At 46.2% G+C, this 14,503-nt stretch overlaps 1 protein-coding gene and 1 long non-coding RNA gene across 3 annotated transcripts in view; one reads left to right on the top strand and one right to left on the bottom strand.

The window, feature by feature from the left end:
- The window catches only part of LOC112546167 (uncharacterized), a 68,853-nt gene that overhangs the window by 33,090 nt on the left and 21,260 nt on the right, over positions 1 to 14,503 (top strand). The gene's annotated exons all lie outside the window — the stretch shown is intronic.
- The window catches only part of ZBP1 (Z-DNA binding protein 1), a 40,002-nt gene continuing 25,671 nt past the window's right edge, over positions 173 to 14,503 (bottom strand). Inside the window, exons 10-11 of one of the 2 annotated variants that reach the window (XR_012896505.2) lie at positions 7,627 to 7,756; positions 173 to 1,919 (exon numbers count right to left, since the gene is read on the bottom strand). The gene's annotated coding sequence lies outside the window, so the exon portion shown is untranslated. Of the gene's footprint in view, positions 1,920 to 7,621; positions 7,757 to 14,503 lie in introns of those variants that run through there. The other variant, XM_075901142.2, reaches the window with a different exon arrangement.

Genomic DNA, 14,503 nt, shown 5'->3' with positions numbered 1-14,503 from the left:
TCGAAAATAAACCTCATTTTGTGAGGAATACAGGATCTGTTGAAAAAGGGTTTATTTTCGATAGATCCATGTCTAGACTGCCAGGGTTTTTTTTTTTTTTTCCCCCCGAAAAAGCTGTTTCAAAAAAAAGCGGCGGCCATGTTTATGCTAATGAAGTGTGGGATAGTTAAATCCCTGCTTCATTAGTAATTTCGACGTGCCCAATGTACATCTCTCTGTCAACAGAGAGGTGTAGTCTAGACACAGCTTTATTGACTAATCGTGTAGTCAATAGAAATTCGATCAACTCCATGATTAGCTATTTACTCGCTTCCTAATATCGCTAGGGTGGAGGGCCTCCAGAAATCCTGGGCCCAGCTTTGTTGGGGTTACCAGGGCTCTACCATTCAGGAGAGTGGAAGGAGAGACTTTGAGGTCAGGGAGGCCTCTGGGTAAAAGAAGTGGGAGCAGGGACTCAGATCCTTTCACAGCCCATTTCACTGAGGAAGTGTAGAAGCCAGGAAAGTGCCCCACAGTAGCGGGACCATTCCCCTGCTTACATTAGCTATCTGGAGCAGATCAGCGTCAGTCAGAGTGACAGTATTTCTAGGTGTGATGAATCTCATGCAGTAAGCAGAGCAGTTCTTGGGAAATACCTAGACATAGCTGGTTGGGTATTTCTGCAAGGAGAGGCCCATGCTAAATCCCTGAATTTAATAGATCCCAAAACTTTTGGGGGCACAGGAAATCTGGACCCAATTCTAGATCATCCTTTGTGGAGAGTCAAACTGGAATCCTCAGTCTAAATGCTCCTAAACTTTGGAGTGTTCAAAATATTGTCCCATTCAAGTCTGCATTTTGCAGCCCACCTTTGTATTTCCATCTTTCCTAAACATCTTACAGTTCAGCAGCAGGACTCACCACTGGTGATGTAATTAAACAATATGCTTAAAATATATGCTTGAAAGAGCAGCACGAGCCACATTTTCCCACTGACCTTTCTAAGTGGCACAGATAGAAACTTGGGTAGAGGGCAGAAAACAGGCTGGCTGTATGCTTCTCAGTCCAAGATGCCTGATATTGTCAATGTAATGCCATTGATCTCAGTAGACTTACTCCTCATGTATCCTGGAGTAAGGGAAAGGAGAATCAGGTAACTTCCAGACAGTGGCGTAGTGAGGGGTTACAGGTGGAGGGCAGTTGCCCCCAGGCGCCACACTGGGGGGGTGCTAATTTAGTCCCCCCTCCACTCCCCATCATCCCTTGGCTCGCCTGCTCCTCCTCCGCCCACCACCGCCGGCTGGAGCCTCCTCCCTGCCTCTCCGCCACCAGCCCGATCCTCTTCCATCTCCTCCAGCAGGTTAGTGCACGCGGGGGCCCAGCTCCAAACTGGAGAGGGCAGGGGAAGACACGGTACAAGCTCCCTCCCCATCTCCCAGGGTCGGGCTCAGCCATGCGCCGGTGGCAAAGGGGAAGCGCATATTTTGCCTTTGCCCCCGGACGCATAACACCCTCGCTATGCCTCTGCTTCCAGATCACATTCCACTCCACTTAGTAGCACCAGAATTCTTCCCAGCTGATAGCTCCATGAAATGAACTAGTTCTCAATCCAGTGTCTAGCACCCCTGAGTGACACTAATGGCCCCTTTCCTGGCATTCGTAGAAAGGAAACCAAGGCCCACATGGCAGTGAAGACTGAACACCTTCTTTTCCTTCCAGAGGAGGGCTGAGATGGAGGAAGGAGAAGCTTACCAAGCTGTACCATACTCATCTCAGAGCTACCAGTTAGGCCTCTCCCATCTCCACAGAACAAAACCCCTCCTGTTGCTGCATCCTGCAGTGAAGTGGCTGTCGTCAGCAGTCCTGCTTCAGGAGGATCTTATATAGGAAGTTGCAGATGGAGAATTTCTCAGGTCTCTTATCAGCTGATTTCTCCAGCCCTGCAGAAATAACCAACAGACCATGACACATGAGATCTCTGTCCACCACCTGTATCCCCTGCTACCTGCAATTTGGGCCACAACTGACTTTATTCTTGCTGATAGGCTGAGGTCTACAGAGAGAAGGAACCAGATGCTCAGGTTCCTAGACCTCAGCCCACAGAATTAGAGCCTGATGTGTCTCTTTTTTCTTGTTCCCCGGGAACATACTTCACTCTTAGCTATTCAGCTGTTCAGGGCAAGGTCTTCTGGTTCAGTGTTTGTACAGCACATAAGCCCTGCTCCACAACTAGGGCTCCCAGTGCTACCAGACTAGGTATAAGAGCAATACATAAATAAAACAAAATAATTATTTTCTTAGGCTATGTATACACGGCAGCGTTATTTCGTAATAACTGATGTAATTCTGAAATAGCATAGTCCGCGTCTACACACAAGAAATTATTTTGACATAATGTCAAAATAATGGTGAGCTGGAGGACTGCTTACTCCGACTCCGGTAACCCTGATTGTACCAGGAGTAAGGGAAGTCGGAGGAAGAGTATTAAAATCACAGCTGTGTAGATAGCACCAAAAGTCAAAATATGCTATTTTGATTTAAGCTATGGAATTAGCGTAGCTCAAGTTGCATAGTTTATTTTGAGTTTAGCCCTGTTGTGTAGACGTGCCCTTAGAAATGGATTTTCAAAGCCTTTTCTTGGCAGTCAGTCTTCATAGCTGTCCCACACAGTGCCAGTGCAGGGCTGCACAAAGCCTTCAGGAGGCACGATGGGTGAGGTAATCTCTTTTTATTGGACCAACTCCTGTTGGTGAGAGACAAGCCTTGGAGCTCACATGGAGCTAGAGAAGGTATTACCTCACCCAACTTGTTTCTCTAATATCCTAAGATCAACAAGGCTACAACAAGATTGCATACAAAGCCTTCAAAAGAGGGTCTCTGATTGAATGGAAAATTACAGACAGAGAAGAGAGGATTTATGTATTCAACCACTAATCGGGAATGTCCTTTTTCCCCTCCCTATTTTAGAAACTTGCCGTAATTATAAGGGCAATTGGCAACTCTGGCAACTCCTAATCAGTGCCGGAAATAGTCTCCAAGCCTGCTCGACAGATGATATGATCTAAACAGCACAGCATGAGACAACTTCTAGAGTGCAGATATAGCCAGTAACTTGTGTTTATTCTCATATTATCCTTCATTCACATACCCATCCCACTAAGTCTCTGTGGTGTTTTAGATGCTGCTTGTAATTATTAGAATTGGGAGCACTGGCTGTTGGGAGTCTGGAAGCACAGGAAACAAGAGGGGGGGGGGGATGAGCCAGGACGGAGTGAGAGCTACAGAGGGGTGCAGCAGCAGCTTTGTAAAGGGGATTCACCTTTGTTAAATAAAGGCCCGTTGAAGTTTGTTAGTACCTTGCTTGCATGATACAACAGTCTCCAAAAGCACAGGGATCACAGGGAAGAAGCATGCCAAAACAGGACACTAACAAATGGCTTTGTAAAACAAAAGAAATAAGACAAGGGCCTATATGTCACTTCAGCATCAACATAACCCATTCTATTTCTTTCCAAGATTCTGCCGTGGCTATGTCAGCATTACCCCTCACAGCATCCCAGCTAACAACAGCAACGTAGACACAAAGAATAGCTTTACAGGGTCAGACCAAAGGTCCATCTAGCCCAGTATCTTGTCTTTTGAGAATGGCCAATGTGACGTGCTTCAGAGGGAATGAACAGAATAGGAAACCATCAAGTGATCTATCCCCTGTCGCCCATTCCCAGCCTCTGGCAAACAGAGACTAGGGACACCATCCCTACCCATCCTGGCTAATAGCCATTGATGTACGTAAGCTCCATGAACTTACCTAGTTTTGTATTGAACACTGTTATACTCTCACAGGTGTGAAATGTGTCATTTCCCACCTCCATTTGGATAATGATTCTGCCTTTATCATGCCCTTGAAACATTTTAAAACAAGCACTTTCATTCTTTCTCCCACGCTGCCCCACACACTTGAGAGGAGCTCCCCATAACATCTGCAATGCTAATTCATTGTGCTCCTTCAAACACCCCCTTCAACACTCTCTCTTGGCAACCCAGCGAGGAGTCTTGTGACATCTTAGAGACTAATAGATTTATTAGAGCATAAGCTTTTGTGGGTAAAACCCACTTCTCATGAAAGCTTACGTCCTAATAAATCTGTTAGTCTCTAAGGTGAAGTTTCAGAGGGGTAGCCGAGTTAGTCTGTAACTGGAAAAACTTAAAAAATAGCAAAAGTCTTGCAGCACCTTAAAGACTAACCAAACTTGTAGATGGTATCATGAGCTTTTGTGGGTACAACCACTTCTTTAGATGAATCAGTCTTAACATCAGGTCCTTCCTAGAGCTGCTCCACACTGCCACCTTTTAGGGCCATACCTATCAGGTAACAATGGCCCTTCACATCAATATTAGTTCTGTTCCCACATGCTGTGTCTAGACTGCATCCCTTTTCCGTAAAAGGGATGCAAATTAGATACATCGCAATTGCAAATGAAGTGAGGATTTAAATCCCCCCTGCTTCATTTGCATAAACATGGCTGCCGCTTTTTTCTGGCTCAGAGCTTTGCCGGAAAAAAGCGCCAGTCTAGATGGGGATGTTTCGGAAAATAAAGCCTTTTCTGAAAGATCCCTTATTCCTTATTTTAAGGAATTTATTTTCCGAAAGAGCTGGCACTTTTTTCCGGCAAAGCTCCAAGCCAGAAAAAAGAGGCAGCCATGTTTATGCAAATGAAGCGGGGGGGATTTAAATCCCCACTTCATTTGCAATTGCAATGTGTCTAATTTGCATCCCTTTTACGGAAAAGGGATGCAGTCTAGACACAGCCAACAGTGTTTAGAGACCACAACTGAGACTGTAAGGTCTCTAAGGTGCCACAGGACTCCTTTTGCAGATACAGGCTAACATGGCTATCCCTCTGAGATAGCTCTTGACAACACATTGCTCTGTGGGGGAGCCAAATCCATTGCCTACTTTGCTGACCTATACAGTCTCATTGTTCACATGTGCTCCCCCATCCACCTGAATACACCTGTTGTCTTTTATCTCTCAAGTCAGGGTGTGTCTAGACTGCCATCAAATGTGTGTAGATTCAACCTAGCTAGCACAGCTAAAAATATCAGAGAAGCCGTGGCAGCAAGGGCTTCAGCATGGGCTAGTTTTGCAAACACGGACCCAGCACTCCAAGCAGCTTTGCTCAGACCATGCTGCAGCAGCATTGCCGATATTTATGCGATGCTAGCTAAAGTAACGCCAGGTCAGGTGTGTCTACACATGCTGCCATCACTCCTTCAGTTGCAGTGCTGACCTACCCTTCCATTATAAGGGGCAGGGGCCTTCCAGGGCTGTTGCGATAGTATTGCTGGTCTGACTAGGCACGAGAAAAGACCAGAAAACGATCAGTAATTTTCAGTCAGAGTTTTCTGACCCATTAGGCAAACACCGAGCCCTTTTGAACATCCTGCTCTAAAGATTCAAAACTTGTCAGGCCAAAAGGTGCCATCAGATCAGCCAGTGTGGGTAGGAACCATCTGTTTGTTGTTTTAGTACAGTGCCTACCACAGCGAGCTCCTGATCCATAATAGACACTTAAGCACGGTGCTGAGACAAATTAATCATAACAATATACCTTTCTTTTGGGCCTCTCTCTAAGCTCTGCCTGTGTGCAGAGAAAGTGCCCACTTCTTTGGGAATTGCTACAACCCGTTACCTAGGAGCCACTGTCTCCTGGACACTCTACTTCAGCTTTTTCCTCTTGCTTTTGCTTTCCCTTTAAATCTACAGGTTGAACCTCTCTAGTTCGGCACTCTCTGTTCCAGCAATATCCGTGGTCTAGTGACCGGCATAATTTTAGTTAGCTGAACGCCATCTTAACATGGATGTGGCTAAGTTTCCCGTGGGCCCATAAAGTTTGTTTGCAGCCACCAAACTTGGCTCTCAGTGTTCTGTGCTGTTATTTAGCTCTAATTTACCCCCAAATGTCTTCTAAGAGCCCAGTAAGCAGTAGAAGTGTTGGTAATGCTGCTAGATAATATTGACCTCCCATGATTGGGCAAATTCTCTGGTTTGACATCATTCGGGTCCTGAGGGTGCTGGAATAGAGAGGTTAAACTTGATTCAGTCTGTAAAAGAAGGTCTTTGTGTTTGGAGAAACATCTAGGAAGGGAGTGGACAGAAAAAGCACCAGTTGATTTCCTCCTGTGCTACAGATTCTGGTCAATAATCCAACAAAGCAAGTTCTCCAGAAAGCACCCTTTAAATCTTCTAGGAATCCAGCCTGAGCCCAACATGAACTCTTTGTGGTTCAGACATGATATCTAGGGATTTATGAATTTCACCATCTAAATCAAACTGCCGGCATTCTTGATAAAAATAGAAGCGGATGTGAATTGTGATCTTCTCCCAAACAGGGCTTGGAATTTGTCATCTGTTTTGCTAATAACAGACCGTGGCTGAAAGACCTCTCTTCGTGTGTGCTGGCCCAGACTGATTTAGAAGTAAAGTATCTGTGATACTGCGAATGATGATGGTAACTGGATGACTGTTGAGTGTGCTGTGATCTGATGCCAGTGAGATCATACACAAAATGTCTGAACAATGATTTCTGTATTATCCTTGGGCGTAGGTCCTATTAAGGGTGGCATTCTTGGTGATGTATAAAGGTTCTGGAACTTGCCCACTGGTATTTCTTTGCTTCCTTAGCAGCTGGGTTGAGCATGGCAGAATTGCTGTCCTATGAGTCAGCGTTCTCAAAAATCATTTAAAAACATATAACTTTACACTCCTGTTCTTGGTTTGCTCCTTTACCCAGTAAAGGATGGGGCCTGTGATAAAGATATGACTCATGGGGTTGCTGGCAAGACCTTCATCTTTTATTTCTTGGCTTCTCTCACATGACATGGATGGGGGTTATAAAACATTACATGCCTGTCCCATGACAGGCCTCAGAATCCTCAGACTCCAGTTAGCTACCCTTACATCTGCTCTTCTGAACATCAAATGCCAGTCAAATAGATCAACCAAAAATAGCAACCACCGCAAATCTGTGACAGGCCCAGAAATCATTTCCCAGCCCCATATTACCCCACCCTCATGCTAACAATGCACAAACCATTGGGTCAGATTAGGACAAGCAAAATAACTTTGCCTAGCACTTGCACCAAAATCCCTTCTGACATTCATACAATGCAAAAGTGGTTTCTGTTTCCCCTTCCCTGCCCTCCAACACACCTCATTATTTTACATCCCACTGCTATCATGGGTCCCAGCTGAACCTGACATGGTGCTACAATATTGCTGGTCTGACTAGAAGCGAGAAAAGAGTAGGAAATTATCCATAGTTTCTATTCAGAGTTTTTCTGACCCATTTTCGCAGGCCCAACAATAAATATTTAGAGGTGGGATTTTCCCAGTGGCTCAGTGTCGACCTACTTCTACTTCCAATTGAAATCAATAGGAAAATTCCCAGTGACCTCAATGGAAGCGAGTTAGGCAAACACTAAGCACTTTTGAACCTCTTGATCTGAAAAGTTGCAGGTTTTAAGGCCAAAAGGGGCCATCAGATCAACCTGTCAGACCTCCCAGTGCAAACCATAGGGCGTCGCTCACTTTGTTTTGGTTACTTACTCACACTGCCCTCTCAAACCTGCCAGAAGTTCTCTCACCTGCTCTTCCAGCATCTCTGCCCCTCTGGAAGCCACTGTGCTTTTACCACACAGGCAGTCGAAGTTCTGTTCCATTGCGAGCATTAAATTGTTCAGCCAAGTTGACGGAAGGGTGCTCTCACCGTGGGCTCTGCAACCAAAGAATTAACTTGTGAAATGAATGCCTTCCCTTTGTCATAACATAGCTTCAGACACTCAGCAGCTTGTACAACTTCATCACGATCTGATGGACATGATCTGAAGTCAGAAAGAGCTTTGCCATTGATTTACCGAGGGAAAATATTACATATAAACTAGGTTGTTTCAGCTACACCAGACTAACACGGCTACATTTCTATCACCACTCTGGCAGGTGGTTACTGAGCATCAAATCTCTCTCAGTCCAGTCTGAGAGTGCCACCTGTAGTTGTAGCACTAATCACAATGTACAATATGATATGTATATGGTCTGGGAACATCTGTGTCTGGTAGGTGAGTTGTCCTATGAAATGTAGCGTGCCAGGCCCTCGAGAAAACAAAGAGGCCTGGAAACAACTCAACCAGGTTACAAACAGGGTTTAATTTTTCCTTAGAGGGACAGAGAGAACTAGAATGAGACCTCAGACACTGCTTATATTCTACTCCCTAGACCACTTTTGTCTGAGCCTGGCCAGGGCATTTTGCCAGAAAGTCTTTCCTCTCCTTTCCATAGTTGGCAGTTTAGGATATGGGAAATGTTTTAATGGAGGGACAGGGGAAGAAGTTAAATCTCTTCACTCTTTTCGTGGCAGTGAGATGGAACACTATCCTACAATACTGTGGTTTAAAAGGACAGATTATCTATTTTATGGCATAAAATTATAAATGATCTGCATGCTTTCCAGACTGGTGTTATGTGTGCCAGTGTAGCACTTCTAATGGAGAGCTGCCCTAAGTTGGATAAACAGACAGAATGGGGTGAGGTTTCAGAGGGGTAGCTGAGTTAGTCTGTAACTGGAGAAACTTAAAAAACAACGAAAGGTTTGCAGCGCCTTAGAGACTAACAAAACCTGTAGAGGGTATCATGAGCTTTTGTGGGCACAATCCATTTCTTCAGATGAATGGGTGAATCAGTCTTAACATCAGGTCCTTTCTAGAGCAGCTCCACACTGCCACCTTCTAGGGCCAGTACCTATCAGGTAACAATGGGTATGTCTACACTACAGCACTAATTCGAACTAACTTAGTTCGAATTAGTTAATTCGAATTAGTTAATTCAAACTAAGCTAATTCGAATTAGCGCATCTAGACTTAAAAACTAGTTCGAATTAGCGTTTTTCTAATTTGAACTAGCATGTCCACACTGAGTGGACCCTGAACTGAGGCTAAGGATGGCCGTAAGCAGTGCCGGCAGGGCATCAGGTTAGGACTTAGAATGTGGAGCTGCTGCCTCAGGCTAGCCGAGGGCTGTGCTTAAAGGGACCCGACCCCCACCCCGGACAGACAGTTCTCAGGGGTTCCCTGCTTGCAAAGCAGTCCTGGCTTGGAGTGCCCTGATTGCCCACACTCGGCACATCACAGCACTCGGCCATCAGCCCGGCTGCACTTGCTGCAGACTGCCATCCGGAGGGGGGAGGGGGGTCAATCAAGGGGCTTCAGGAGAGTTTCCACCCCGAGGAGCCTGCAGAGCCAGCCCAGTCCCACCCATCAGGGGCTCGTACCCCATTCCTCTCTCACCTCCTTCCACTTACCCCTCCCTAGCCCCCTGTGGAACTCCTTGCTGCAGGAGGCTGTGAAGGCTAGAACTAGAACAGAGTTTAAAGAGAAGTGAGATAAAGTCATGGAGGTTGGGTCCATGGAGTGGTATTAGCCAGGGGGTAGTAATGGTGTCCCTGGCTTCTGTTTGTGGAAGGCTGGAGATGGATGGCACGAGACAAATGGCTTGGTCATTGTCTTCGGTCCATCCCCTCCAGGGTCCCTAGTGTTGGCCGCTGTCGTCAGACAGGCTACTGGGCTAAAGGACCTTTGGTCTGACCCAGTACGGCCATTCTAAGCGCAGGGCTCAGGGTCGGGGGTCTCACTGGACCACCTTGATTTTCATGCCAACCTGCTCCTGGGTGGCCAGGCTGGCAGCTATCCTGCCCTAGATGGCCACTTTCCTGTGCCTAGTGCGGAGGTCGTGGATGAGGTCCACGATGTCTGCACTAGACCAGGCGGGCGCCCACCTCTTGCGGACCTGGGCAGGCTCCCGGGAGCCGCCAGCCTGGTCCCGGGAAGAGGCGGAGGGCTGGGTGGCAGCGGGTGGCTGGCTCGATCCGTGCCAGGTGCAGGGTCTGCTGGCTGGGTGCTGGCAGGCTTGCACCTGGCACGGGCACCGTAGCCAGCCCATGCCCCTTTAAGGGCTCTGGGGCTGGGAGGGGGGCAGAAGAGTTTCCCTGGTGGTGCCCAGAGTGGCCACCAGGAAAAGCTGGGGTGGGCTAGCCTCCCACTAGTTCGAATTAAGTGACTACACAGCCCTTAATTCGAACTAGTTAATTTGAACTAGGCGTTAGCCCTCGTAGAATGAGGTTTACCTAGTTCGAATTAAGCGCACCGCTAGTTCCAATTAAATTCGAACTAGCGGTTTGCATGTGTAGCGCCTATCAAAGTTAATTCGAACTAACGTCTGTTAGTTCGAATTAACTTTGTAGTGTAGACATACCCATTATGGGTGTGTCTAGACTACATGGCTCCGTCCAAGGAACCACGTAGATGAATTTACTAGACATAGCAAAATGAAGCAGCGATTTAAATAATCATGCTTCATTTACATCAAAATGGCCGCAACGCTGTGCTGATGATCAGCTGATCCGGCACAGCGGGGCAGTCTAGATGCGCTGCGGTCAACAAGGAAAGCCTTTGTTGACTGCTTTCGTATGCCTTGTGAAGTCTACTGCCCCGCTGTGCTGGATCAGCTGTCGGCACAGCACAGCGGCCATTTTGATGTAAATGAAGCATGATTATTTAAATCGCTGCTTCATTTTGCTATGTCTAGTAAACTCATCTACATGGCTCTGTCGACAGAGCCATGTAGTCTAGACACACCCTATGAGTTCTCTTCCCACAGTGTTTAGAGACCACAACTGAGCCTGCATGGCTCCTAGCAAATGTGGCTCCAACCACACAGGAAGGGCCAGCCCTGCCCTGAAGCGATTACAATTCAAACAGACAAGACAGAAAAGGGTGTGTGAGAGAGGAAATAGTCTTAGCCCCATTTTTCAACTGAACCATTCAAGGTACTAGTTGCTGGGGGTGGGGGACAACAAAACACCATTTGTAAATGGCAGCAAACCCTTCAAGAGACCTAACCATGCAACTGATTTTGGCAGGATTCTTCAAATGAAAGATGCAAGAGTCACTTAATGAATTATTATTTTATCAACGGTGTGTAATTGATTTAACTTACTGGGCTGGTATCAAAGATTCACACACATTTTCCTACAGCTGCTGAGGAGCTGCAAGAGTTATAATTAATGGCAATGCCACAGCAAGCAAATGTCTGCTTGGTTCACATCTTGTTGAGGTCAGACAGAGACCTTCTCTCATGGAATATGAAATCAATGGCACTAGGGAGCTATAGAAGTATCTGTTCCAGGCCTGAACTCAGCTTTTAGTGAGATTTCCCTGTCTGCCCCATCCTAGAGTAGAGTCCATTGCCAATTTTACTGAGCAAGGAATTGGGAGAAGACACTATATTGGTCTCAAAAAACACATTCCAGCTTGCTGATATGGACTCTGAAACATCTGAAAAATTAATACTGTCCAGAAAAACAGCCAGTGTTCTGCACAAGAATCAATTCATGCTAGTGCAGGCCTTTGAATATGACTAATTATTTTGAGATAGATGTTGAGCCAGATGGGACCCAAAAGGAGATGTACCATGGTAATGGGCACAGTATAAAACCTGCATAGATCTTTCTGTGGTTAGAAGTTTCACTGATGCTGAATAGAACAGGGCATTACAAAAAATTGCGAAGTTGTTTTCATTTTGCAGAATTTACTTTTTCAGAAATTTTGCTGATTATTATTGCAAACTAAATTATTATCAGAAGGTTCTGTTTGCTATCTGACAGGATTTTAGTAAATGAAAAAAAATAATTATGGTGTCCCTAAAATTTTGATTATAAAAGTTACAAAAACAAAACAATTTTTTTTAAAAAGTCAGCAGTTTTTCATTGAGTTTTCTTTTGATACACACATAAACCCCATCATTGGGGAAACATTGTCTACCCTTAATGCTGACACTTTGTAATTCCAAGTTCCCACTAATCTGAGACACAGCACTCCAAGTTGATGTGCAGGCAGTAGGACACTGGTTGTTAAACTGAGAGGCTACACTGTCTACATTGCAGGCTTTTTGTGCAAGAACAGCTGTTCTTGTGCAAAAACTTGCGGGGCATCTACACTGCATGCACGTGCTTGCACAAGTAAATTTACAGTAAAGCATCAGCAGAGAGGGCTTCTTGCTCAAGAGTTATTCCTCTCCCCATGAGGAATATGCCCTCTTGCATAAGAGCTCTTGCGCAAGAAGGCAGTGTGGACGGGCAACAGGGGTTTCTTGTGCAAACGCACATCTCTTGTGCAAAAGCACGTGACAGTGTGGACATGCTATTGCGCAAAACCTTTGGCACAAGAACTCTTGTGCAAGAAGCCTGCAGTGTAGACGTAGCTAGAGGGTGTAATCTCTGGGGCACGAGTCTCAGATCCTGGCCTGGGGGGCCAGTCCCAGCCAGAGAGATTGCACAATATGACCTGGGACTCCCCCCAGGCTGGGGGTTGCTTCTGTTACAGGCATGTATGAATGTGCACCACCAGTAGAAAAATAACCTGTAGCTGTGGGCACTCTGCTAATCCGCTGGGCAGCATTTGAATCTTTCCTGAGCGGCTGCTCAAGTGCACAGTTTACAGGAAACATTGCTCAAAGCTGGATGAGATGTTTCTTAGGTAGGAGGGGAAGAAGGGGAGGGGGTTTAAAATGGTCTCATTGCTTCATTCCTTTTGTCTCCTATGAAAGAGCAGGGCCGGGCCTGGCTGTTTGCTGCACTCTGGCCTTTCAGCCACGCTCTGTGGCAGATCCTCAGCTGGAGTAAATCAGCACAGATCTGTCTTCCAGGGAGCAGTCCCACTGGACAGCAGCTGAAGACCTGCCCCTATGGATTCTGAGCCCTGTTAGGAGCCTTACTGGATGCGAGGCAGCGTGTGCTCTCTCTGCTGTGCTCGGTTCACTCCTGTCCCCTCAGCCTGCTGCCTTCCAGCTACACGTGGAGCATTGTGCATCCTGGAACTGTCCCCACCTCATCCCAAGTCTGCCTCTGCCACACCGTCAGCCCTCGTTCCCATCAAGGCTTCGTTCCTGTCCTGTGCTCAGCAGATGTCATCGGGGGAGGAGAAAGGACCATGGCAGAGAGAAGAGATTTTCCTGTGGAAAAAGAGGATCTTTGCAGGCTGCCCATCTCTGCTCATTATTGCCTGGCACCTGTGCCCCAGGGCCTAGGTCCAAGCACGTTGTGAGCCGGCACGATGCCATCACAACAGATGGGCATGAGCATAGGCAGTCATGAGAGCGTGATCCTGCATCCGCTCAGGGCATTGACTGTTCAGGGCAGATTTCCCAGCTGAGAATGTCAAAACAGCTGCCGGTCTGGAGTTTATACACCTATAATTACGGGGCTATGTGATTTCTAATCCAGCTGGATTAATTGACAAGCTAAATATAGCATCCAGGACCATATAAGGCGAGTTTTTGTGTATGGTTTAAATCAGGAAATAGGGCTAAGGCTGGCAGGAGCAGACATTGGAAGAATAATGCCTCCAGCCTTGGTCTGCAGTCATTGCTGGCCTCAGACTGCAGAGGACTCTGTTTCCATTCATTAGTAACCGTATCACAACAGCATAGGGTTGGCTTTAACTAAGAACTGAGTCTCATTGTGCTAGAAGTAGAACAAGCACATTGCATGAGACAGACACTTCCCCAAAGCCCTTACAGGGTAAATAGAAGAGAGAAGAGGAAGTTGGGAGGAAGGCAGCATTATCATTCCCATAAGCACTGCAAGGAGAAGGGATGAGGTGGGATATCACACAGGAAGTCGGTGGCAGAGACTGGAATTGAACCTCAATCTCCTGAGGGGAACTGGCTGGATCTTCTTTTTTTCTGTAAACTTTTTTCTGTCATAAAACAGAAATGTCTTGACAAAAGCTATTGGCTTCATCAGGAAGGCTTCTCAGAGACATCCTCTGCCAACCCCTTAATAGCCAATAAGGCACCGTGCTGGGATGTGGGATATCCAGGATTAAATTCCCACTTTGCTTGATTAGGAGCATGGACTAGAACCTGGGTTTCCCACATCCCTGTTCACTAGTTTGAGGTTGGGTGTCGTTTTTCATGAAAAACATGGAAAGGTCTCATTTCCCTTCTGCTTCACAATGAAAACAAATTGCAAAACCTCCATATTTTTCATGAAATGGAATTGTCCTCCAAGCCAGCCCGCTTCTGAGTCCCTGTCCCCTGGCTTAGCCACAAGAGCATCCCTGGCTCTTGTAAGCCAAGGGTTAAACTATTCTCTAAGCGCACACGTGCCATCCCACTGCTCTCATGCTGAGTCCATGTTCATATCTGAAGAGAATTGGACACAACCTCTTGCTTCCTGGTGTAACTTTCTAGACCTTTAACGCAAGTGATACTATATGATAAGCATCACCCTCTTTTTGTAGCCTTTTGTATACAGAAACGTATACTTTGGAAGGTTTTCATGATTAAAGATCTAGAAAACATGAGCTTTGAGGGAAGACTGAAAGAACTGGGTTTGTTTAGTTTAGAAAAGAGAAGACTGAGAGGGGACATCATAGTGGTTTTCAACTATCTAAAAGGGTGTTAAAATTG

Source organism: Pelodiscus sinensis, chromosome 17 (assembly GCF_052426305.1).
Source record: "Pelodiscus sinensis isolate ZL-2025 chromosome 17, ASM5242630v1, whole genome shotgun sequence".
Taxonomy (NCBI): domain Eukaryota; kingdom Metazoa; phylum Chordata; order Testudines; family Trionychidae; genus Pelodiscus; species Pelodiscus sinensis.
The sequence above is the reverse complement of the archived record's forward strand: the minus strand, read 5'-3'. Positions and strand labels throughout refer to the sequence as shown.